This window comes from Larus michahellis, chromosome 7 (genome assembly GCF_964199755.1).
Source record: "Larus michahellis chromosome 7, bLarMic1.1, whole genome shotgun sequence".
In the NCBI taxonomy this organism is placed as follows: Eukaryota; Metazoa; Chordata; class Aves; order Charadriiformes; family Laridae; genus Larus; species Larus michahellis.
In genome coordinates, this window is record NC_133902.1 from 57,561,322 (window position 1) to 57,587,253 (window position 25,932).

Here is a 25,932-nt window from a genome sequence, read left to right on the forward strand (position 1 = left end):
GCAGAGCAAATTCCAAGAAAGAGATGTTACGCTGTTTAAAAATAACAACAAACTCAACCAGTTGAATGCGAAACTCTCCCGCGTCCCGCGCGGCGCCTGGGAAGCCAGCCTGAACCCACAACTGGTTTAGTAGGAGTGGAAAGAACCTTCGTCCCTCGCTCTCCAGCCCAGCAGGAAATTACCTGGGATATCACCCGGGAATTTGAAAGTTTTTAAGATGCTTTAAAACTGCAATTAGGCGTTCTGAATATCCGCTGCCGGCAAGGACCATCCATCGCTTTTCCCCGTTCGCGTGGCGGGGTGGGGGGGGGGCACGGCAATCGCGATTTGCAAAGGCAGAAGTCCAGAAATCCTGGGCACGGAGCTCATTTAATATCTCGCCGGCCGCTCGGCAGCTCCGAGCAGAAGCAAAGCGAGGACAGCAAAAGTAATAACAAAAATTCCAGTGAGGATCTGGGCTGCTGAAGGGCTGAAAATTAGGGCCTTTGCAGGGAGACTCCCTATGCAAAGCCAGGCTCGTTTTAATTAGCTAGGTGTTAAGGCACCCGAGTAGGAAACACAGTCACATCTCTTGACTATTCTCAAAAGCCCAAATGTGGGGTTTTTTCTTTTTTTTCCCCCCTCCTCCCAGTCTAATGAGTTAAAACCAGGTGAAGCGGCTCCTTCCTTATTAAAGCAGTGAAGAGCAGATGGCTTGACACCTGGCTGGAGCTGGGTTTGGTGACCTTTTGAGTGACAGCGGGTTGATATATTTAAAGGAGAGAGTCCTCGGGGGGATGCAGTGGGACACAAAGGATTTCGTACAGCAGTTGGAGAGGGTTCGGTGGGAAAGACACGTCGTTTCTTGCAAACGGGAGCTGACTTGCTCTGCTAAATCTCCCCGAGCCAGTGCGTGCACGCTCGTGCTCTTTTATCTAATCTTTACAGAAACATTAATAGGAACTATGCGAAACCTATAAATGACAAACGGATTAGGAAATGTCCGCAGCTGATTACTAGTCGCTTATCACACAGAATTGATCCCCCTGGTTCTGCTTCCATGTTTTTCTGCCACCGCTTTGGCACTCTAACATTTGTCTTTGGCACTTCAGATATTTCTGACTGCTTTCTCAGCCTCTAGTGCTGGAAGAATTTTACCTAAAGAGTGGATAGAAATTCATTTTTTCTTTCCTTTTTTAACTTTGCATAGTCTTGGCAGCAAACTGTGTCATGATGATGTTGGCAACAACATATTTGTGGCAGAAGGAAGAAAGAGAATCATAAAATATATGAAAGAAAAAGTTGACATTTTAATGAAATACCTTGTAACTTCTTGGGAAAAGTTATTAAAATACATTCAGTTTATGGCTGTTTGGACAGATAGGAGGAGTAGAATACTTTCTCCTGAAGTCTTTAATAAAAATTGCTTGTTAACTAAAAGTAACAGTGGCTACAAAACATTTTGAAAATTCATTGCTGGAGTGAATTTTAGGTTTGGGCCATTCTGGGCTTTTCCAAGCATACAGGAGGATTGCCGGCACGCGCGTGAGCGCCTGGGAGTGCAGCGAGACTTGTTCATGAGAAGAGCAAGCGGAGTGATGGAGCATCTAATGGTCCTTCCAACTGGCTACCAAACCTGGCACGGATTTCTCACACAGCTACAAAGAAATGATTTTTTTTTTTTTTTAAATCTTAAATGCTACTCTGTCAGATTATAGTGCTCAGTTTTCCCAGCCCCTGCGAAGGTTTTGTCTGCCTGTGAAGAAGGAATGCTGGTTGCAGCTCTGTCTGTAGACACCCTCAACGCAGCTACAGCCGTGGAGGCTGCAGAAAGGTCTCTCCAGGTGCTCCGCAGCAGTGAGGAACCCACTCTTAGCTAATTAGCGCCCAAGAAGAAAGAAACAAAAGGCACTCTTCCAGTTGCAGGCTGCCATTGCATCTCACCTCTGTAATTACACATCTCATTTTAATATGACATAAATCTGAGGAAAAGCCTCTTAGTGCCGAGCACAATACAGCCGGTACCACTGGCACCAGCGGCACAACAGCGAGGGCAACGCATCAGCCACGCCTGGGTGTTCGTCACAGAATGAGAGAGGGAAAACATCCACAGCCAGCCATGGATTTATCAGGGTGAAAGAAGAAAGAGTTGAGGACTGCAGGAGCTTTGCTCCCCCGTCTTTTTTTCCCCTCAAAACTGGGCTCTATTTTCCCTGACAATCATAGGATCATAGAATGTGTTGGGTTGGAAGGAACTTTTAAAGGTCATCTAGTCCAACCCTCCTGCAGTAAGTATAATAATAAAAACAATGGCATAAGTAAAAATAAAGGGAAAATACTGATCACCCAACGGCCAAATACATTGGACAGTCACCAATTAACATTTCTCCACAAAAAAAAAATGTGCAACGCAGAAAGTTAGGACAGGAACCTCCGACCTCCCTCTATGATAAAGTGATTTCCAGACTCAAATAAACCTGCCTGGTTCTGTGCCTCCTGTTTCACCTTTTCAAAGCATAAACTTGAACTACAGGTAAATCTTGGGAAAATTATACTTCCAGTTGCTTTCACTACAGCCGTAGGAAGGACAGGTTTCTGGAACCTGCGTTCCAGAAGGATTCCAGGATTGAGTTTCTGGAAGGATTATGACATTTTGATTTAGTTCCAAACCAGATAAAACTCCCCACCATTTAACCAGACTTGGTGATGAAAACGGAACCCTCGTTTTAGGAAGAGCTGAGACATCTCTGACACGGTTTGCTATCATAATGCAAAAAAAGAGTTTCAAATGGAAGAGCAATTTCACGAGCAGAATAGCAGGCACTACCGCAAAACTTTTGTAGAAATACAGTGCTTTATCACAGCTGAAACTTCCCTTCTCCTCTTCTCCGGGATTAGACTTCAGCCTCTGCCCAAGCGAAATATCATAGAATCGTTTAGGTTGGAAAAGGCCTTTAAGATCATCAAGTCCAACTGTAACCCTCACACTGCCAAGCCCACCACTACCCCACGTCCCTCAGCACCACATCTACACACCTTCTAAATCCCTCCAGGGATGGTGACTCCACCACTTCCCTGGGCAGCCTGTTCCAGTGCTTGGCAACCCTTTCGGTAAAGAAATTTTTCCTAATATGCAATCTAAACCTCCTCTGGCACAATTTGAGGCCATTGATCCTTCCCATGCAGTAGCATTTGCATTTTTGTAACATGGATTATGGAGCTGATCCACGTTAAATGCAAAACCCACCTAAAACCAGAGAGAAACACCAATAAAAGAGGAGTTGGCAGCAGGATCAGCTGCAGGCACCCGAGCAGCTCCTGGGCAGGCACGTGAGCCCCAAACCACAGCAGCTCACGTAACGCCGCGCTCATTATTTTTAATTAGCTTTAGTTTCAGCTCTGCCAGAGAACGTGTAATCTTAGCCGTGTCACACAATAACCAGGTTCACTGGGTCTCCCCATCATTTTAGCGCACGTTAAAGCCCAGGCAGGTTAATTAGCCGTGACTCAGCGGGACGAGTGCTGCTGGTGGGACTCCACCCCGAGTGCTCCGGGGTGGGAGCGGGACACCAGGCTGGGCTCCCTGCCGGACGCTCAGAGCGGGGAGAAAAATCTGTTCTCATTTTCGGTGTTATTTTTAAAACTCTCTTTTGCTGGGTAACTAAAGAAGGCGCTATGAAAGATCGGATTCTCTAGAAAGTAGCCTGCCCCCCTCATCCAAGGTCTAGATTTAAAATTCCCCAGCGATTGTCCCTCATCGTGTGTTTGCTCGGTGGGGAGTAGAGAAGATCCCCAGCCTCACCGCGGGCACCACGACACCCGTAACTCCGTATGTACTATATCACCTTGTGCCACGGGACTCGGATGTACAACGACGTGTTATTATTATTATTATTAGCAGATAGTCATTCCAAAAATTATCATTAAAGATTTCAAGGATGATACTTCTACAATCACTGCAATTGAACATACCAGACATATAGACCATATTCACTAGAATAATGTATACTACGCCCTACAATACCAAAGTGCACACCAAGCACAGACATACTTAGGGGATTCTGTTGATAGTGTTCCTGATTTAAGACATAAAACCGCAACAGAAACAGCCCGTAAAAAGGAGAAGACAACTCTGATCAATTAGCGGCCCTGAAGAATACAGACTGTTTTGGCAGATCTTTTGAAAATTTCACAGCTTGGAAAAAAGCCTTGGTAACAAAATAAATTTTCTTTTATTGGCAACTACTTATAAGGATTTTAAACACTGGACTGGATAGCAGTGAATTTAAATGCATATTGACGATTAAAACTCAGGATCACAACCACTGTGTAATAATGCCAATTTGGGAACGCTTATGTTATTTATGTTCTGTTTAAGAACTTTGTTATTAATTATCATACAAACTCCAGTTAATAATCAATTCATGCCACCATTATCGTATCAGTTATATTGTCTAATTAAGAACTGGTGAGTGATTGGAATTCCAATACAGTATTACAGGCACAGGCTGCATTCCTAAACAAATCCAAGTGTGAAGTTACTGAACAAAAGATTATCTAAGCTCTAATATCTACTGGCAAAACTCTTTCTCTCTGGATCATTAGCTTCCAGTCCTATCATTACATACAAATGACCAATTTCTGCTAATTCCTAAAGCTAATTCCTGTAAACCATTATTTTGTATACATTGTGTTAAGGCTTTTCACTTGTTTAAATTTGCATAATTATAGCAATTGTCTTCTACGCTTACTCTACTGAAATAATTCTAAATTGGGATTTAGCCTATTTTTAAAGATTAGTCAACTTGTATAGAGCAACATATCTGGAACTGATACTGCCTAGATCCCCCGTAATTCAGCCCAAGCACAAGGAGGCAGTTTGGAAGGGCCAGGAAAGGGCCAGGGTGGAATATGGAAATGTACAGTGGTCAGCAAAAGACATGAGAGCACAACTGAGAAACAACGCATCTCTAGGATAATGTTTCTTTTATGGATTTACTATCCCTGTGTACACCATTAATGAAATACCGGACCAGAAGGTGTGTTCCTGATGACAAGGTAGCGTGCCTAGTCCTGTTTGGGCATCATTTCTGGTTTCGCCCCTCTCTCCTAAGAGGATCCGGGAGAGGCTGGCCACAGACGCAGAGTTCTCCATAAGAGATGGTAGCTCTTTGTCAAACCAAAGATGGTAGCTCTTGTTTTCAGAGCTCTGGAGTGATCAAACCCAGGATAAGAGGTTCTCCCTGTAACTCCGTTGGGAAGGAGTCCCAGAACCGCTGCCCTCACCTCCTGCCCCAGCAGAGTCACCTCTGGGCTCTTCGATTTGAGGCTGTTCCTTAAATGTGTCCGTCCTAAAGAGCAGCTCTAGCACCGAGCCGTCCTCAGCCTCTGCCGCAGCGAAGAGCACTGCAAACTCATCTCGCCTTCCTGCCATGGCCTTATCTTCCTTTAATGCTCCTGTTATGCCTTGATCATCTATCAGTCTGACTGCTCCTCTGGCAAGATTCCTGCCTCTGATGTGTTCAAAAAAGTTTTTGTTATTAGCTTTTCCACATTCAGTAAGTGCTCAAAATCTGTTTGGCTTGCCTTTTACCTTTAAATTGAGACTTGACTCTTTCTCCTTAAAAAAAACCAAAAAAACCCAAACTAATAGCTCCTTTCTATGTTGATTTATATTTCACTTTTGGCGGATCTTCTTAAAATTATTATGTTGTGCATATTTGTGTTGAGTAGTGAAATAAGTTGTTGCCTTTAAAGCATCTAAGCCGCCTACAAACATATTTCCCTCTTAGCTGCTCCTTTAATTTCTTTTTAATTATCTTCCTCATTATTAGGCAGTTCCTCTGTAGGTACATTGATTTTTATTTTTTCTCCCCCTCCTACAAGGATGTTCGATGTTGTGGTGACTATTCCGGACTGGCTTTTTCACACATACCGATTGAAGTAGATGAAGAACTGCAGTGCTCAGAAGTAACTGAAGAATTAAGTCTTCCTCGTGCCAACTATTTAAATGTCAAAAAGCGTTTCTGGGAGGGGAGACCTGGTTGGGGCACCAATGCTCTGAACAGGGAGAAACCAACTTCTTATGTTTTTTATTAATCCTGGGGCCATTTTCTCACCAGGGCCATGTATTCTCCCATTGCTGGGGAACTTATGCCCTGTATTATGGCGATTACTTTCTTTTTGCGACACCTGTTACAACATCCCCTGAGCTTTCCCCCTTCTGCTGTTCCTATAAAAGCCCTCACACGCCTGGTTTGGATCTCATTGCCTACGTCCCCAAGTTTGGCAGAAATATTTCACATCCTTTACAATGTCCTACCTAAGCTTCATCTTCCCCCCCCGCCCCCCCGAATAAAATTACTACGGCTTGGTCTTTCCAGGATGGTTGATGCTGGACTTTGTCCACGTCTCCTGGCTTCCTTTCACTTTACCCTCTTATCTGTCTAAGTATTAGTGCCAGGAGAAGAGAGCTCAGCTCTGCTGTAGGTTATCTGTATTTCAAAAGCTTCTCATCCCAATACCTAACAGAGCCTTTTCTCTGCCTTCTGCCTGCCTGGCCTTTGAAGCATTTCATCTCACTTTCATCTCCTGCCAATGCAACTTACTCCTTCCATACCTATGTTCTGAACTATGCTGCCGTACACATACAGATGAGATAGTACCGTGCTTATTAAAACCCGAGCTATCAAAAGACAATCAGCAGCACTCAATCACACAAGGCAGAGTCCCCCAAATTTCATGCAAATGAGATATTAAGAAGTTGTGCCTTTGGATAAACTACTGTTTGGGTTATGAACGGTTCAGTGGAGGATGCACTTAAAGAAAAGAAAGAAAAAAAAAAAACAAGGAAAAAAACCCCAACATAGACTTACATTTTAAGTATGAAAACCCATCTTGTTGTCTAAGAATTCCATCGTGTAAATAGGCATTTTCTTCATAAACACCAGTAGCAATAAGCGTCATTTTCCCTTCACAAGAAAAAATAACGAATTGGAGCATTAAACCCTGTTGTATTTGCGTCCTAAGTTTTCTTTGCTGATTTCTTCATTTCGGAAGAAATTAAAAGTTATTCTTGCCCATTTGATTTACCTGCTTCTGACCAAAACATCTGCCACGTACTAGAAATAGGCTAAAACTATTAGGCTATATCCACACGCAGTTTATTTTATCTTATTTCAGGAGGAGAAGGAAAAAAAGGGGGTTTAACTTTTTGCTGGCTGCCCATCTCTGTAGCGAGTCAGTCAAAAGAATGACTTTTCACAGGACAGATAAGCCCTGAATCGCATTGCTACACGTATCATAGCATCGTTTTGAGGAACTTTATGAGATTCAAGTGTAGTACCTCCAATAACCACCATTTCAGTCATCTAGGAGTCAGAGGCAAAAAAAGAACAGAACGCTTTCAGCGTACAAAACAGTCCTCAATAGCTTTTACAAAACAAACCATCAGATAACGGCGTTCCTTCAGATGTTGCAGATGAAGGCAGCCGGTCCCAGTGCCAGGGTGGGAGTATCGCCTCCCCACGCCTCTGCACGCGCCGAACAAGGGAATTAGCCCTCTTCAGCCCTTTTCTAACAGCTTCGCTCTGTTGATGTTGTACCAAGGCGACTGATCAGAGGATCTGTCCCCTCTCTCCTATCCCTGCAGGGCCAGAGGATATCAGGCTTTAAAAGCCATGATATTTGTCAGCCATCCAGGATTTTTGTTTCTCTTCAGCTTCAGGCGGTGGCAATTTGTGGAGGTGAGGGAGGGAAAAAACCCCACTCTAATGGATTTCTGCAGTGGGTTAATTTTTTTAAATTAGTGTCTTTTGAAAGTAAGTGGCTGGGAGAGATCAATAACGGGCAGAGGACAAGGAAGTGCTCCAAGGTACAGGACAGGCACATGTCCCACACAGCCCTAACGTTTGTCATCAGTTCCAGATGAAGGGGGGGGGGGGGGGGAAAGTGAGCCAAATAATTTGTTCTTTTTGAGTTTTTCCACATGAATGAGCAAAAGCAAATTTTCCTACTAAATACTCTCTTTGACAAAAATTCCTATTTCGGCAAAGGTACATCATTTTTAAAATGATACCAAATGGGGGGGGAAAATGGTATCTTATCTGGTTTCTTTTTTAGTTTCCTCAGCTATAAAGATGAGTTCTAGGAATTAGCTCTCTGATTCTACCAGAAGTCTATTCCTCACGATCAGAAAATGATTTCTGAAAGAGCATATAATGATGCAAATGAATCAATTTGCAAAAGGTCTGCTCTGATACAGAACGTACATGGCAGGAAAATATACATGAGGTGCTCGGAATAGCAACTATGCAGTTTGCGAAGCAGTAAGTATAATTATCATCCTGAATTACTTAAAATACAAATTGCCGTAAAATTCCAGTAGCCAACACAAGTATAATGACAATTTTGTTTAGACACAATACTTTTTTGCCTTTGAATGGAAGATAACAAATAAATACAAAATGCAAACCGTCCTGGTATGAAGTAACTTCTAATTTAAATATCATATGTGGGAGTCCGGCTCATGTTGCTTTTAGACTTAGGAGTACCATTCACTTTCCTATTGCTTTTGTGGAAGAAGAGGAAGGCAAATGAATTCAGAATTAATTTGTATTGATTTTGTTAGATCTCTACTTTGACATTTATTCGTATAAAATACCTTAGAGCAGCTAAAATCATTTCCAGGACAAGCAATTAAATAGAAAACCTAAAAGTATAATGCTTCCCCATCTTTGCATTTCCTTAATATACACAATTACCAGATTTTAAATCATAGAATTGTCTAGGTTGGAAGGGACCTTTAAAATCATCGAGTCCAACAATTAACCCAACACTGCCAAGTCCACCACTAACCCACGGCGCCCCGCACCACGTCTGCCCGGCTTTTCAATACCTCCAGGGATGGTGATTCCACCACTTCCCTAAAACAGAGAAAATAAGTAAAGTTGAGCGATACAACTTCTAAATTCAGTGTTAATCTCATGGTTCCATAGAAGGTGCATATTAAAGAACAACTTAAGGATTTCTTGAACTAATCTTACTATTTTTAACATGCAATATACTCTTGCTTTAATAAGTGTTAGCAAAGCGTACCCACGAAGTACTGAGCCCTGTCATCATCTTGTGAGGACTTCAGTTTTTCAGAAGGAGCTTCAGGACCCCAAAGCCAAAATACCTCCTGAGATTTAAGGATTCTGTGCATCTTCTTTCAGAGGATGCATTCAAAGGGATTGCTAAGGAAATACTTGTCAAGAAAAATCTTCATGAAGCAATTCCAATTTCATTTACTGTCATGTGCTTTTCCGTTGCAAAGACTGCCCTTCAGTTTGGGGGTTCAAGGATCTCAACAGCCTCAATGCCCTGGGAAAGAGTCTGTTTCGTTTCCCCAGGAAAACACAATTCCACAATTTCCAGTTAGATGCCAAATACAAAAATGATGCAATGGATCAGAGGTTTTATGGAACAGATGATCTGACAATAAAGTTGAACGGACCGGTACCACTCTGAAGGGTAAAACGTTCTAGATCCCAGATACGTGCTGTTCAGAGACCTTCATGCGTTGAATAGAATACTCCACAGAGTTTACTTTAAAACCCTATTTCTTTTTATTATTATTATTTTAAATCTATTATATGCAATAAGAAATGACTAGCTGCTTGGATTTAACAAAGCCAATTGAAACACATGCCAGAATTGCATTTGATATTAATGACCTGCTGATTATGAGGAGACGGTTTAAAAGGCTTCTCTTTTTTTCATGTATTTGAGTGATTTGGTATGAAAAGCCCTCGCAAAGATTACAAAGACCTGCTTTAAATGCACTTATATGGTTTATAATTTGGGACATTCCTAAACAATTTTTTTTTCCTACTGATTCTTTGTTTTGTCATATAACAGCACGTGCTTCTTTGTGTCTTTCTTGTTTGGGAGAACAGAACTACTGCTAGTAGTTCTTTTGTTGTCTGAATAAAAATGAAAAATCATTAAAACAGTTTTTTCAAGTTATTGGCCATAATTACCCCTGAAAGTGAGACATTTTAGCAATACACGTAACATTTTTTTCCAACTGAAAAATCATGTTCATTATTGTCTTCAGTTATTTAAAAGTTATTAGCAGCTGTGCAACATGCATCTGCATCTGCAAGCTATATACCCCCCGAAATATATCATAGAAGGAGAAAATAATAGAATAACCAAGAAATTCAGGTAAGAAGGGGTCCCAAGAGGCCTCTGGTTGGACCTCCTGCACCAGCAGGGCAGCTCTGGGATTGCCCAGGGCTTGGTCCTCTCAGGTCCTGCAAACCTCCAAGGATGGAGATGGTACAACCTGGAGGCACAACTCCGATAGTCTGGATCTCTCTTACTTCCAATTCAGTTCTGTCATCCCTTTTCCTCCACAGTAAAGGGGGATAACTGTGTCCCTCGACCTCCTGGCCATGTCCCTGCTCCGCCAGCCCAGGATGCTGCTGGCTCCGGGAGCAGCCCAACCCCACGTGCTGCCCTGGCCCTCACAGGGCTGGTGGTACGGGCAGGGATGCTCTGCGACCACTGATTACGCTCCTCATCAAGCTACTCATTTGCTCGCCAGTGCAGTAGTGTTTTAGCTATTACTAAACGAAGCTGTATTTTTCATTTACTTATAGATTCGGAAGTCTTGCTGGTATATTTAGGATGACAAATAATAGCACTATATAACAGTAGGAGCAAGAGGAGCTTTACTGCGGCTGTGTGATTAAGGGCAATGCTGACGAGAGCAATTGCTGACTTGTAGCTGACATCTTCAAAACAGCCATCCGCAGAAAGTAATGATCTGGCTAACATCAATAATTAACGGCTAACAGAAAAATGTTAAAATGGCATGATAAAGCAGGATTTGAGCTGCAACATTTGTGTTTCGGATTCCAAACGCAAGAAACTCCAGTACGCTGTATCCTATGAATGGCTATTACTGTACATAAATATTATGATCCGTAATTATTATTTGTTGTACACCTCTACAGTTAAAACATCGCCATAGCCTGCGCCTCCATGTGATTTCTCTGAGTTGAGGAGAAAATATTGCTGCAATATTAATTACTTGCAAATGGTACTGTACAAATTGTACTGAGATAAGACTTTACCTTCTAAACGGTAAGTCGTATATAATGGCCCTGCTGGCTGCACCGGGGCCAAGGCGGTATTTGTAATGAGAGCCGTGCACAGGTTGTATAAAACAAAGCTGGGGAGGGCAACTCGTTGTCAACCCTTCTGCCAGCTAAAGAAACCACAAAGTATATCCGACTTCATACCGAGTTACAATTTAAACGATAATCCTTTATACAGCGCACTAAGGCTGGGACAGCTGCAGAGATTTTAACCATCAGGCTGATCTCCGTTTAGGAAAGTTGTGCCCCTCCCACCTCAAAGTGAAATATGAGGAATCGCAGAATCTGAAAATGGGACGGATTTGAGACGGGGAAGAGCAAGTCTTCAATTTTGAAAATGCATCAGCACAAGCTTGTATTAGCTGAGCTTTTTTTGAGACATGAGAAAATTACCCCTATTTCACACAGTTGCAACTTTCCAGATATTAGGCTTCGGAATGACTGACAAATTGGGCTGAAATATCTCTGGTGTGAAACACCGGGTTATTAGCTTGAACTGTTGCCTGCTCATAGGTCACCCGGTCATCCCACATACAGGAGGTTGATGTGGGGAATGTGCACAGAGACCTTTCCAGCTGTAGCTCCAAAAACGCCAGATGCCTCAAACCAGGCCCGCTCACATACCTAACCTTCACGTCTGTCTGTGCTGGTCCACAGCAATTCGAACCAAAACATGAAGTTTCAAGAGCATGAAATACGGCACCAAGTGGCCGCACAGTGCCAGGCTGAGAGATGGTGGTCAGCTCAGCAGGGGAACGTCCCTCAAAGGGACAGTTTTTTGTCCTAGAAAGCAAATCCCTTCTTGGCACCGCGGGCCACAGGCACTAGATGTTTTAATTAGCTCTGTTCAGTTTAGGTTTTGAACAGCAAAGTGGTAGTTTAGTCCTTACACACACAAACAGAACAACCCCAGCATGCAGGACAATAATTTCTTGGGGGTTTCTGCTGTTGTTCTTTCTGCTTGTGCCCATGTCTCAGCAGTATTGAAATTCCGATAGGAAATGGATGAAATTCATTAAATGTCTTTTATAAATCATGTATTGTTTTGCTCCTTGGATGACTGAGTATGCTAAAGAAGTTAAAAAATAAATGAGTGTACTTTGGCAAGACCGCCTATGGGTATCACCTACTTCTGAATAATATTTACATGATTTAAGAATAGGCCATTCCATTGAACTGAAAATGGGAGTTTATTGTTGAATTAAAGAGGACGGAAAATAATTAATGCAGGCATACTGAAACAAGAAGATGAAGAGCTAATCCCGCAATATTTGGAATTATAGAAAACTAAGTCATTTCTTCTAGCTGCCAAACTAGCTGGCTCAGGAGACTGAAAAAAAACCCTGATTTTTTTTTTTTTTCCATCCTATGTTTTTTATTTGAATATAGACCAGAGGTTTGAACGTGTAATACCAGATGATTAGAAAATTGGTTGTTTTCCAAGTCAAAATTCAGCACAGGTTACAAAACTACAAATCTTTTTGTGAGTGCATAGTGCTCCTCTTCTCAACATTACCTCAAACATTATTTAGGTTCCTACTTCTTACCAGGACTTCCCAGGCGACCATGGGAGCGTATGGAGCGTATTTCTTGCTCTTCGGTCAGCAACTCCCAAGTTCCCACCGATCTCTGGACCCTTGTGCAGTTCCTCTTGATGCTGATAGTGCAAGTTCAGGCCTGTAGATGATTGTTGCCATTAGAAGAGAGATTTTCTACCAGCTATATAACTTATTATATATATTATTCATAATATATTCATAATTATTCATAATGTAGTATTATAATGGGCACGAATGAGAATGATGTGTTCAATATACTTTTGTCTAATGAAAAAAGAAAATAAAAACTCAGAAAACTGAAAGAAAATCTTTCATTTTGCGTGAAATAGGAATTTTTCTGATTGGGCAGATAACTCCGATTTCCAACTTGTTTTATCTTGAAAAAAGACAGTTTCAGCAACCACAAAGAACAGTCACAGGAGTCCTCTGCAGACCGCCCTCCCCCCAGGTCACCTCTCCAACCCCCGCTCTACAACCCAACACTTCTGCAACCTGCTGAAGTTGTGCAAGGTGGATGCCTAAATGACAGGGTAGGTACGGAGCCAAGACCGAAGCCTTGCTTTGCAAAGGACAACGGAGCATTTTGGATGAAGTATCAAATACCACAATCAAGCGGGACATCACTCACCCAGAAACATAAAACGCAATCTTATTATACGTGTGCAGTGTGCCATCTGGCACCGGAGTCAACGCACGCTACAGCTGGGTAACATGGAGCGTGAGCCAATTGCCATCACCTGAGTTGCCAACTTTCAGCGAAAACTAGTCTTACTCTTTCCAGCCAGCAGACGTATTTGTATACTATAAGGAAGGGAAAACATAACAAGCAATCTCTGAGGAAAGGCTAAAGCAGGAAATTAAGGAAACCCCTTTAACTATGCACATGTATTGAAAAGGAGAGAACATGAGACTCAGAACATAAAACTCTTTCATGAAAACTCCTGTGTGCACATGATGTAAAGAATAAATCCATTTCTCGCGTTGGTAATGGGAAAATGTAACAGAGAACTATAACCCACAGAAAGTCTCGCCATACAGTCATTCAGGTGCTGCAGCTGCAGCTTGCCTAAAAAAAGAAAAAAAAAAAGTAAAGTACTCACTAAAGGGGAGAAAGGTTTCAGATTCTCCTACGATAGCTGTTAGATATGTGAGCTGCTTTGTCAGGTTTATGTTGTAACCCAAAAGATAAGCACCTGTTGCCTGAGGAAATACAACCCATTTCTTAACGCAAGGACATTCCACACTTACTGAAATGAGCAGCAAAGAAGAAAAAGGTAAATGAAAAATGAAAAATGATCGTGTTAGCCAGGGGCTTGTCGACTGGCTGGTTAAAAAAAAATTGGAAAATACCAGATCGTCTTTTGTGTAAATGAGGAAAGTAAGACAAACACAGAAAATGATCCTACTGTTATAGCATGAGAATAACCAACAGAAAGATGAAAGGAGATTGCTATAAGATACATTTTTTAAAATGCTGTTTATGTTTCTGCCCATCTAAAATGATCACTCTTGATTTATTGGTGCAGAATATATTGCTGCAGCAATTGAAGTGGTGATAATAGCCCAGGAAAAATGTTGATGCTGTTAGTTTGATGATTGATCGAAGCACTACCGAACCAGCGAGGGGATTTATCAATGTGCCTCTGAACTTTGTAAATGATGCTTCTGGAAGCCTGTAAACAAGCTGAACTGGAAGAGAACTGCCAGCGCCTCCCACTGCACAAGGACTCGCTTAGAGTATTGTTTCAATTAGGGATGATTAACTGTAATAACGATCCGTGCATTGCTACACCGAGGCCGACGGGGCTGGTCAAACATGGGAGAGCTGAAGCAAAGCCATCCAAATGGGTTCCTGTGGCCAGTCCATCCCTGGCAGCCAGCAGGGCTGGATGGACACTAGGAGGCACCTGAGGGGTTTTGAAAAAGTCCATCAGTCACCGCCACCAGCCTGGCCAGAAACACCAAATAACCCCACCACCCCCGTTCCCCTGGTCCCAGCCTTTTCCTTACCAATCAATTGCCTCTACCATCTGATTTTTCTAGTTACTTATTCTCCCAGTTTACTTGATCTTCTAAAAACATTTTGGGATGCAACTTTGCATCTCCCAAAGCAAAAACTCTCTGATCAGCACGGCTAATTATTTTTTGTGAGCTAAACATTGCATGAAAGGGAACAAAAAGTTTCCCTGAAAATTTGTAAAGGAAGACTGTTTTCCTGCCACCCATTCACCCACTACATGGAGTGGGACCTACGTTTTCACCCAGGATCAACAGAAAGTTCACGCAATTGTAAAGCCCTTTACTAGAGCTACAGAAGTGAAAACACAGAGACAAACCAGCATGTTTACCAAGAGAAAGGTAAAAATATGCAGCCACGTGGCGAGCCTTGAGGACTTAGAAGCCAAGGTGCTTGTCAATCTGCATTTCTGAAATTTTTGTGTTTTCTTCTCAACTGAAGACTGAGGCAGCTACAGCCCGTGCTGCTGTTAATGGCCGATTCCTCCACTGAACACTGCTACAGAGGGAGGGCGAACTCCCAGCTTCCAGATTCACGTCAGAATGTGTGAATCTCAGCTTTTGTTTTTATTGGTACTGGCAGATAAAAGGATAAAAATAATCATCAGAAGTGCTAGAAGAAGACAACAAATAGAAGAATCCCAGAAATGTTATAATTGTGGGTAGACCTGTCAGACAAATGTTTGAGCTGACAACAGATGAATGTTGCATTTCAATACACAGAGATCCTTCGCATGTTGTCAAACTTCATAACAATGCAGATTAAAACAAATTAATTAGGCAACTGAATCCGTGCTTCTAAGTCCTCTTGTGGCGCTTTGTTTTAAACTTCTCTGTTCAAGCCAGAGGAGCTGGCTGGAGCATGGGGGTGTTCACTGGGTGTCCAGAGAGCTCCACCACTGACTGGTGCAGATGACCCTACACCACACAAGGCAGCAACATGGCTGGACACGAGCTCAGGTCCCAGAAGCAACAGTCAGTAATTGCTCCTTCCTGAGCTAATGAGTCCTGCTGTGATGTGAGAGCAAAGGTGGTCTAGCAGGTGAAACACAGAGCTCCCCGGTCCTCCTCTTCCCTCCCTTCCCTGCAGCCTCCTGGACTTCTCCCATGAACCAGGTCAATGCACAAGCCAGCAGAGAACTAAAAAGGAAATAGTTCTCTGCCAGGTTAAAACCACAAGTGAAGGATCTGACAAGTGCTGGGGCAGGGAAGGTGGAGACGAGAGAGGAGGAGAAGGGGAGGAAAACAGGACCTTTTCCTCCTGCGGGGATGAGCTGTAGGATTCACGGTTCCTTAGCCCGGGCAGACCACGGGGCTGACCTGACCTGCTAGAACACATCTCATCCAAGGCTTGTTGTTTGTTGCAACTCGGGCGTCTCTAAATAATGTTCAGCACAAAGTAAAGTCATGTCATCTGATGGGGAAAAATCCAACTGACCAATCTGGACCTCAGCTTATAAGACAGACAACTATATTTCACCTTTTTAAAAGGAGCAATCTTTATATACCGGTAGTCTTTAAGCAATGATTGTGGTAGCCCCATGGATTAGCAGAATGGATAACAGAAAGCCTCAAAATGGGTTTTTCGGTGTGGAGAGGAGAACTGGAAAATCGGTAAAAATTATTATGTAAACCAAGTAAAATTTTACATTTCAGTTTCATACGAACAGATTCCTTAGTGTATACAAGCATTCTGTCATTCGTTGAGCTGTATTAGGACCATCTGAAGTCACCCAGTTTATAGACAAGATACCTGAAATAGAGCAATGGAGTTACACTGTAAAAACTCGGGAGGGAAATGCAGGGGAGCAATCTCTTTCGGACAAAAGTAGGATGGGAGACAACCTGTTCCATGATTTTTGCTCCCCAAATATATGTTCTTCCATCAGCGAAGGCAAAAGCATTCCAGCTTGCCGTAAAACGTTCTGTCGGGTCACATTTTGCTGCACTCGAACACATCACATCGGACATGACAGGACAAATGCCATGACATAACCCAACTAAACAAAGCGCAGCACCTCAGCAATCAGACGCCGGCTTTCCTTCCCCGGCCACTAACGATTGTCACTCTGGGTAGGAAACACCTCACCTAGATTTTAAAGCAGTATTGACGAGAAAGTGCTGGGAGGCTGCTTGGCGGAGCCGCTGCCCACAGACTGTCAGAAACCCCCTGTTCGCTTCTGGTACCTGAAGGTTCCCGGCGAGAAGAAGGGCAAACTCGCAGGCCGTTGACCCGAAAAACTCTTGGCAGGCCTAAACGGCTGCAGAGTTACACCAAGATTTTCATAGTCCCCGATAGCAATCTTTTGCTTCTATTTTAGCAAAATCAAATGAAAATAATGATGAATTAATTTGAAAGGAAAAGCAGCCACCATTTACATATTACCTGACATTCAGGAAATGGCTGTTTTTACTGCAGGGAGCCGAGAGCCTGAGGATAAATAAACAAATAGGCACAAGTAAAGAGACGAGATTAAACGCAGAGGTTTTTCTATATATACATACAAATTATTTAAAGAAGGCGCCATGAGAGAAGTATGCCTTTGAGTTCGAGTCCGCAGTGCACAATTAATGCAGATGACTGGCACCTCAATTACAGCACCAGGGTTACCCAAGGCGGGCACGAGGATCCTCACGGCTCCCGTCTCGCTGCATCCTCCCGCCGGCATCTCGGAGGCATCTGCGCTCTCTTTCTGTGCCAAAATGCCTTGGCAATCCTCTGCAAATCAATGGCAAGAAAAGGCTCGAAGAAAGGAGCAGAGGGGGTGGGAGGGAGCTGAGGTGAAGAGGAGAAGATGAAAGAAAAATGGGATTGAAGCACAGCTCAGATCAGGAAAAAAATCCAGGAAAAACAAAAGAGGCTTCTCCAGGTGTCTTACGCAGCTTCTCCCACTGGCAGATATCTCTGCCGCCTTCTCCCCAGAGATGTTTTTGTTAGTTTGTTTTAAGGTTTGGGATTTTTGAGGGGTTTGTTTTCTCTTTTTTTTTTTTTTTTTTTGGCCAGAGCTCATGGGGTATAAGGCAGCAGAAAGGAAGACAGCACTTTTTAAGATGCCCTTAAAGTAGAGGGGATGTGTGGGCTTGGTTCCAAGGGTGATGGAAATAGGGGTGGTCTAAGCCACTCCCCGTATCTGTCACTTGACATCGCTTTCCTTCTTCACCCCTATCAAATCCCAGGCTTTGTGTCTTTAGACTAGGGCCCAGCTCTTTAACGCTCTTTGAGTTCCTTACAGACCACTTTATCTGCAAAGTAACGAAGGTATTTGGTTCTTTAAATGCATTACTGGAAAATGCTGCATTTCTGAATGCACTGAGCTGTAATTTGTAGACTTGATGCCTAAGTGGAAAGCTCTTTACCATCTGGAGGTCAAGTACTAACATCCATGTTCATACCTTGCAATGGACTTGCTGGAGAAGAATTAAAACGTTAAGCCTTGATATACATGAGAGACAAGCTTCTAGGATTTTTTTTAAGGATCTGCCCTGATTTCTTTGGGATGTGGAATTTCTACGTGTTCTTTCAGAGAAAGAACACATTCTTTAAAGTTCTACCCAGGTAGAACTTTAATCAACATTTAGACCTCTGTACATTCCATAAAATAAAACATTGTTGACGGAAACAGCAATTTCACTAGAAAAAAACGAACTATTTGCTGTTCAATAAAGTAATACATTAAATTCCAATTTCAGATTTTTGTATAATTTCAATTTGAAAAGGTTAAAAGCCTGAAGTAATTAAAAATAACTCTCAGTAATCTACCACGCTTTCCCTCCCTGACAAGTTGGAAGTTGAGTTGAACGGTGCGATTTCGTTCTGCTGAACAAATTTCCCAACTTCAGAAGTTCCAGAGCATATGTTTAAAAACTGGCACCTACGGAGGCACACCAGGTTCTGCTATCTTTACCCTGCTGCACTGCGGCGAAGCCCACAAATGCACAACAGGCGGTGCCCCAGCGCTCAAGGGGTTACAGGAACACGGTTGAACTTGTCAAGATATTTTTGCATTGCGTAGCAAAGTTGTTTGTTCTGTTGTAGACGCTGCAGGGTATCAGTCACTTTGAAGGAGAGGATGGCCGGGCAGTCCCACAGTTAGACAGTGACTGGCACCCTCCGTAAATCGTTTTGTCAAGGCTTCGTTTTGCAGCGACGCAAGGGAAATTGTGTGATTGTTTGAAACGAACCGAAGCGTTTTGTATTTATCGGCATGCTGAGTCCACAATAAAATGATCAATTACGGCTTGTTAATACCCCTCGATAGCAGTTTGGACATGAGCTTTCAGACGTGCTTTACTGTGGGCGGTTCCATAGCACAGCAGCTCCTCTCTCACGTTTAAGTGGAACCATGGTATCCTTTCTGCTCTGTGATATTTTCAGTACAAAGCAGGGAAGTAAAATAGTTTTCCACATACTTGTCTTCATTCAACCCAAGGTTGCATCTTCTGTCACGTAGCTCTATGCACACAAGTAGGAGCGATTTGTGAGAACAGCGGAGAGAAGCGGAGCTGCAGCATTACTGGGTTTGTGATCCCGGCCAGGCCCTGTGCAGAATAACGAGAGGTAACAGGCTATGGATTTTGAAACTCTTGAAGAAAGTTGGGATCTTTGAATGTCAGTCCGTAGAGAAAGCAATTTTTTCATAGAATCATAGATTTGCCTAGGTCGGAAGGGACCTTTCAGATCATCTAGTCCAACCATCGATTCTTTGGTGCAAGAGAAGGCTATCACACATTTTGCTGGTCAGAGGTTGCACTTTTAAACTGTCACAGACATCCATGTACAACCAAAGGCATCTGCGATCAGGTATCAAAGCATAAATATAACCCAGATTAGTTTGCAGACCATTCAGTCCTTAACTATTACTTTCCAATCCATACTGCTAAAATTTTTTTCATACCACCTATAGCATATATTTCTAATTTACTGCCTGACAAGTCCTCTGGGACTTGAGGTCCTCTAGAACTGCGTGAGAAGTTGGGCTGAGTCCCACCATGTGTTGAGCCCAGCTCTCCAGCTTCCCTGCGGTACAGATTGGTAAAGCCAATGGAAGATAAAGAGTAGATGAACAGTGACAATGAAATAATCAAGTTTTCTACTAATTGGCTTTAGATAGCAGTAGGGTAACTTTTCTAGATCTCCCTCTAGGCAAAGAGGAAAAAGAGGAATATTAGATCAAAAATCAGCTTAACATGCAGAAGCTGGCGCTGTGGCTAATGCCGTACAATGGCAGTGATTCAAACTGTATTACAGGAGAGATTTCAACCCCCTTTGAAATCTTTCAGTGAAAGCCTTTAGTTTTAGCACATAAACACTCCAAATGACAATCCACAGACAAGCCAGAAGATTATGAAAACAGAAATGAGGATAATTATTTCAGATATATACCAAAGCTCTGCGAGAATTTAGAAAATTGCAATTATCAGTTCATGTTGATAACAAATGTGGCCTCCTTCCCTTGCTGTGGTTTTCGAACTGGGCATCGAACACAGTTTTGGAAATAATTTTAACCAGCAAGATACTGGCAAACTAAGTACAGAAAAAGAAAAGTAAAATAAAAAGATAGCAGGGGCCAGAGAGGTGGATATGGGAGGAATAATTAAAAGCGTTTCAATTAAATACATATAGTCGAGCCAAGCAATACCTATGGGCAATATATCTGTCAACACACACATGAAGGACGTAAACAGAAAGAATGGAAGGGAAAGATTTAGTGCAACTCACTGGGCATAGCTAGGAGTGATGTGATTAAATTAAGAAAGATAATTCAGGTAGAATCTCGAGAACAACTTCCTGACAGTGAAATGTTTCAGCTTCAAACAATCTCCCAAGTAAGCAGTTAATCCCCATTCTTTACAACATGACTGGGCAAGAGCCCTCGTACATGCCAAACGGGGAACACTGCTGCTTTTGCCAAAAGATGGATTGGAAAATGAAGTAAGCCTTTAATTTCTTTAATATCTGTGAATCTACCATCCCAGTGGGAATAGCATAATGGTGAAAGTGAGGAAAAAAACAGATGGATGGGAGGCAGACCCCTCCTGAACTCACAGTTAAACTGATTTCTTGGAGCAAATACTTTAACATTAATATATAAGAAATAAAAAGTGATGCTATGGAGAGGAGATGGAAGTCCTGGGCAGGAGCTCAGCATATCCCGAGTAATTTATTCTGGTAGCTTCCCCAGGGTCTCCAAACAGCTGTGCCTCAGTCTATGGCAGCACATCCCTCCCTGGATCACGCTCTACTGGTTGCTGGTGTTTCACATGTTTTCTTCCTCGAGCTGCTCTTAAACACAGGGTCAAGCAGCACAACTTAATGGCGACTAAGTCTGCATAATGTGCTTTTCTGGAGTTGGCTCTGGCAGCGAGGTGTGGAGCCCTCTTCCTGCCCTGCTCCCCTCCGGCGCGGTGCCTGCTCCCGTCTCCATCCTCCAGCCACCCTCTCCTGATCCCCTCCACCCTCTCTCCACCAACGTCCTAGCAAAGGAACAAAAAAAAAAGGATGATGCTAGCTAAGTCTCATTATCCTGCTAGGCAAATTAAATCAACTAAGGAGAGGCAAACTTAAGAGCTTTGCCCAAGGTTACAATCATATTCAGAGGCAAAGCCAAGACTAGATCTGGAATCCTGCTTTCTCCTGTAATGTTTAGACTACAGCTCCTGCAGCAAATGCTTTCACACTTTATAGTGTTTACTAACTTCATAATGTCTGCTAGCATACTGCTCTGCCTGAAGAAGCTACACAAGAAAGAATTTAATCAATGGAAAATAAACGTCGTTATTAGGGATTACGCAAGACAGCACTTAACACACCAGCTTAGATCAGTTGGACAATTTCTATTGTTTCAGGAGAAGGCCAACAGTTTCGGTATTGCAGTAAGGAAGAAAATCACAGGGATTATTCAGGCTTCACTTGGAAGGTACTAGAAGTGCAAAGCACCATCCATCATCTTTATGGTACATCGCATCACCTGAGGCATGAAGTAATCATCTAAAAATGCACTGCCTGACGTGACCATCGTGTATAATCAATAGCCTCTACGATCAGAGAATATTAAGAAAAATCTTTTATTCTATTGATGTCTTGTTTTTATACGAAGATGTCCATTATCTGAATGGCACAACTGGAGAACTTACCTGATGTATATTGAAAAGTACTCATTTTAGAAATAAAAGCGCATGGCTCAATAAATCTGTAAATCATCAACGAGAAGCTCTGATTGACTCTGTACAGCAGAATTAACTCTTGGAGCACAAAAGAGCTAGCTTCAAAAATCAGCTCTCTCTACATCCGCATATAATGTTTGCTAATTTCATATTTATAGACATGCATTCAAAAATATATATAAAAAGAAAAATAAATGCTGCTTTCCTGCACTGCAAAAGACACGCTCTCATGAACTGCGCTGGCTGAAACAATGACTATCGCTGAAGCTCAAGCATATTTTTCTGTCTCTACTTCTGTTCACCCAAAGCAGAAGCTGTTTCTCAAATGGACAGTCTCAGAAACTGATGAAATACCATTTTAATGACCCATTCGATACAGGTTCTTGGGAACTTCATGTGCAAATGTCCAGAGTTCCTCCGGTTCATGACTGAATCGCCATTTTTCTCTTATGGAGAAAAATGAAGTATTTTAGAATATATAGAAAACGATCCTCCACATAGGTCTAACGCACATGCAACTCAGGCTCTACATTTAAGTTAAATACACTGAAAGACTAACGTTTCTTCTAGCTGAAGTATATGCTGTATATATATATGGGTGTGTATGTGCGAGTACTGATTTTTTTAGGGGAGGGGGCTGCGTTGCTGTTCTTAGAGGAATGAGGCAGGCAGCAGGGGAGACAAGGCGGGCTGGGGATGTCCTATGGGAATATACAGTCAGATTGGGAAAATAATTTTTGGGTCCGGGATGGGAGGCTGTGCGCCTCCTCTTAGCAGTTTCTGGCTTCTAAAGGTCACTTCATATTCACTAATATACGACGCAGGCCGACAAGCAAAGTTTCCTGAGTAGGACCATTCAGTGGTCTTATCTGCTGCTCCAAAGATGACAGAAGTCATTCAAAGGCTCATCAAATCCGGAAAACTCTTTGTCCCACTGAACTTCTTTCCATACTACGACAGCTCGGCAACGTCCCAGCGCAGGTGACCTGGATTCAGGCTGCACGGAACCACCCCAGCCCAGAAATCCCGTGTCAGGCAGCCACCAACGGTACAGACTGGTGTTTCCCTTCTGGAACTTTTTTACACATGATCAGACTCTCTCGCTCTCATTCTTTTTTCACTCTTGCAAAATACTCCCAGCTTAAATTGCAGACTTTGGAGCCAACACGTCTGGCTGTAGCTGCTCTGTCATTCATAACCTTATTATGCAAATAAAACATAGACAAGCTGTAAGTTCCAATTGAATCCAAACACCCTGAAGCATCCAATAAATGGAGACGTCTAAAAAACATAACTCCATGGATGACATACATTTGTCATCCAGCTGAGAAATCTTAGATAGAAAGATGAATAAGAGTGAATTTACAAATGTCAAGAAGCTTCAGGATCCTCTTCCCCATTTCTATTGCTTCAGGGGAGAGCTGAGACCCAGGAAAAAAAAAAAAAAAATCCCTCTCATGACATGGCAAGCTGTGTTTGCACTTATTACTTTCCCTGAAAGTTGATCTAGGGAACAACAGGCTTAACTTGGCATTTATTATTTTTACAACTATTTCTTAGATTCTTAAATCAGAAACGAAGAACTTCAACAGGCCGATTTTAAACTACGCTTCACCTGCTTTTCAAAAGGAAACAAAGAAGTTAAGGAAAAAAAGTTGACAAAAGCTAAATATGTAAACATTTTCTTAATGTTTTGAAAGCATGAGTATCGTTAGATCATGGACTGGGACCTGTACGTACTGAATACCGACGCAAGAAGCAGCAACTTTTTAGCCAATGCATTTTGCTGATCACAACCAACATAGGAAAGACTGTGAGCCACAAAATATCAATTAACATTACTGGCCAACGGAAGAGAGTCTAATCAATATTCTTAATTTAGCAATAACTTATTGTTAATATTGGCAATATTAACAGGGAAATCACCAATTTCTAATGGGTAATATTAATAGAGATCACAAGGCCCGCAAACAACAAAAGACACTGATGAAGCATGTCGATATTCCTACCAGCTTAGGGGAAAGCCATGCCAAATTCCTGCATCTATTTGCCCCCTGTCCAGCATTTCTATTACTATAGAGGGGTGAAATGAGTATTTAGACGCCCAATGAAACAATTTAAGGTTTGAAACACAACCTTTTCGTATTGCAACATGTTTGAAAATAGCTGGGATGTCGTACTAGTACAGACTGGTCCATAAATACCATTGATTACAATCATTTAGATGCGATTCTAAATGCTGCTTTAGATAACCAGAAGGCTGGAGAGTAGGTAAGGATGCGGTGCTGAGAAGTGATAGTGATGATGGCTGCCACGAAATGAGTGTTTATAGAGGTTTGCAATTGCTTTTGGATCGAAGTCAATGGATCTATCAGTCACTTTCAAATGCAGCGGATGGAACATTTGTGCCGCTTATGGAGGCAAAATAGCAGCGGAGATGAGCAAGCCAGGACTAACCCAAGAGTACTGAAAGATGTCATGTGAAGTCAGTGACTTTTTTTACACTCACTGCAGTGTTGGTATCTGGGTTAGCCCAAGCGGAGTGTGAGTAGCCACCTCCATAGGTCTGTCCAGCTGCTCGGATCCCAGGAGCCGGCAGGGCACTGGGGCTCCTCACCTGCCAGGAGCCTCCCTTATCCTTCCCCAGAGATAAAAGCATCTTACTAAGAAACTCGCATACGTTAGTTTGTTCCTGCCACTCAGAGCAACGTTATAAATGATTAAAAACATTAAGAATTACAATTTCCAGAGCCTCAGCTGCTCCAATAAATCAGCGCAGCTCCAAATGCTTTAGCGCCGTCGGATCAGTTTACACCAAGTGACAGCGTGGCTTTGTCTACGTTTCCTCCAGTGCCTGCAAGGCTCCTCGCGCTGGAAAAGTCACAGGTCAGCAATTAGCTGGAGGAATTTCTCTAGGCTTTTGTTGTGAGCATATAGTGTAACACTTACCAAAGTTGTTGTTAGCCCCGCTTCCTACAAATACGAAGTGAGGGATATAATATAAACGCAGAGGTGAGATAAAATCAGATTATAAGATTATTTACTGTCTCCAGTGGTTTACAGCGGTTTCACCACTGAAACAGGTCTGTTGACACGGACTGAGCAGGGCTGGTGCACGTTTCATGGGCAGGAGTGAGATCAGAAACAGGTGCACTTTGTAGCATTACTTACGTACCCACGATAATCGTTACAAAACAAGGGTATTTTCAAGCATATTCCACCATGTGGAGATGTGGGAAGGGAAATCTCTTGTGTTTACTTTTACTGGAAAAGCATGATGGACTGGTCCTGACATCACTTTGTTTTGCAAAGGCTAAGCTCGGATATAATTACAGCGCCAACGCTACCCTCCCTTGGACTGGCTCCGGAACGCTGCCAGGGAACTCAGGGATGCGCACGCTCTGCCAGAAGATTGGTACGGAGTCGGGGTGAACCCCGGCCACCTCCAAGGGCTAACGATGTCTGCAAGCGTGCTAGCGCTGGTAAGTCCTTCCAACTTACCAGCTTCGGAAAAGAGACCTAGAGATTTGGATTCAGCAAGAACTGGAATGCCCGATCGCAGTCACTTATTTTCCGAAAGAGATAATTTAAACCACCAGTGACCAAATAAAGTTCTGTAGTAAAACTATGTTTATGGCAGCATTGCAACTAATATAAATTGTTGCTTTTAATACTAGCAATTGTAAGTAAATTTCATCAATTTCATTGCTTCAAAGAACAGACAGATTGAAGAAATGGACTGAGACGGGCCTCTGCTGGGGCGTTGTGGAGAAGACCACCCGTATCCCCCCAAGAGGACACCCTCTCTTTCCTGCTCTGAGGTGGCATTAGTGAGCAGTGCAAGGACCCCAGATGATGTTACGTGGTCCTTTTTCTTCGTCTTTCCCTCCTGTCTGCCCTTCATCTACTGCTCTTTTCCTTCTACTTCACCGATACCTTCATTAATGAGCCAGGACCTCTTGTCCCCCAAGCACACAAAAACCATCTCGCTGTTGCTACCTCATTCTTCACTCCGCCTCTCCGCTGCCTCATCCCCATCAGCCATACGTTTTTCCACGACAGGGAAC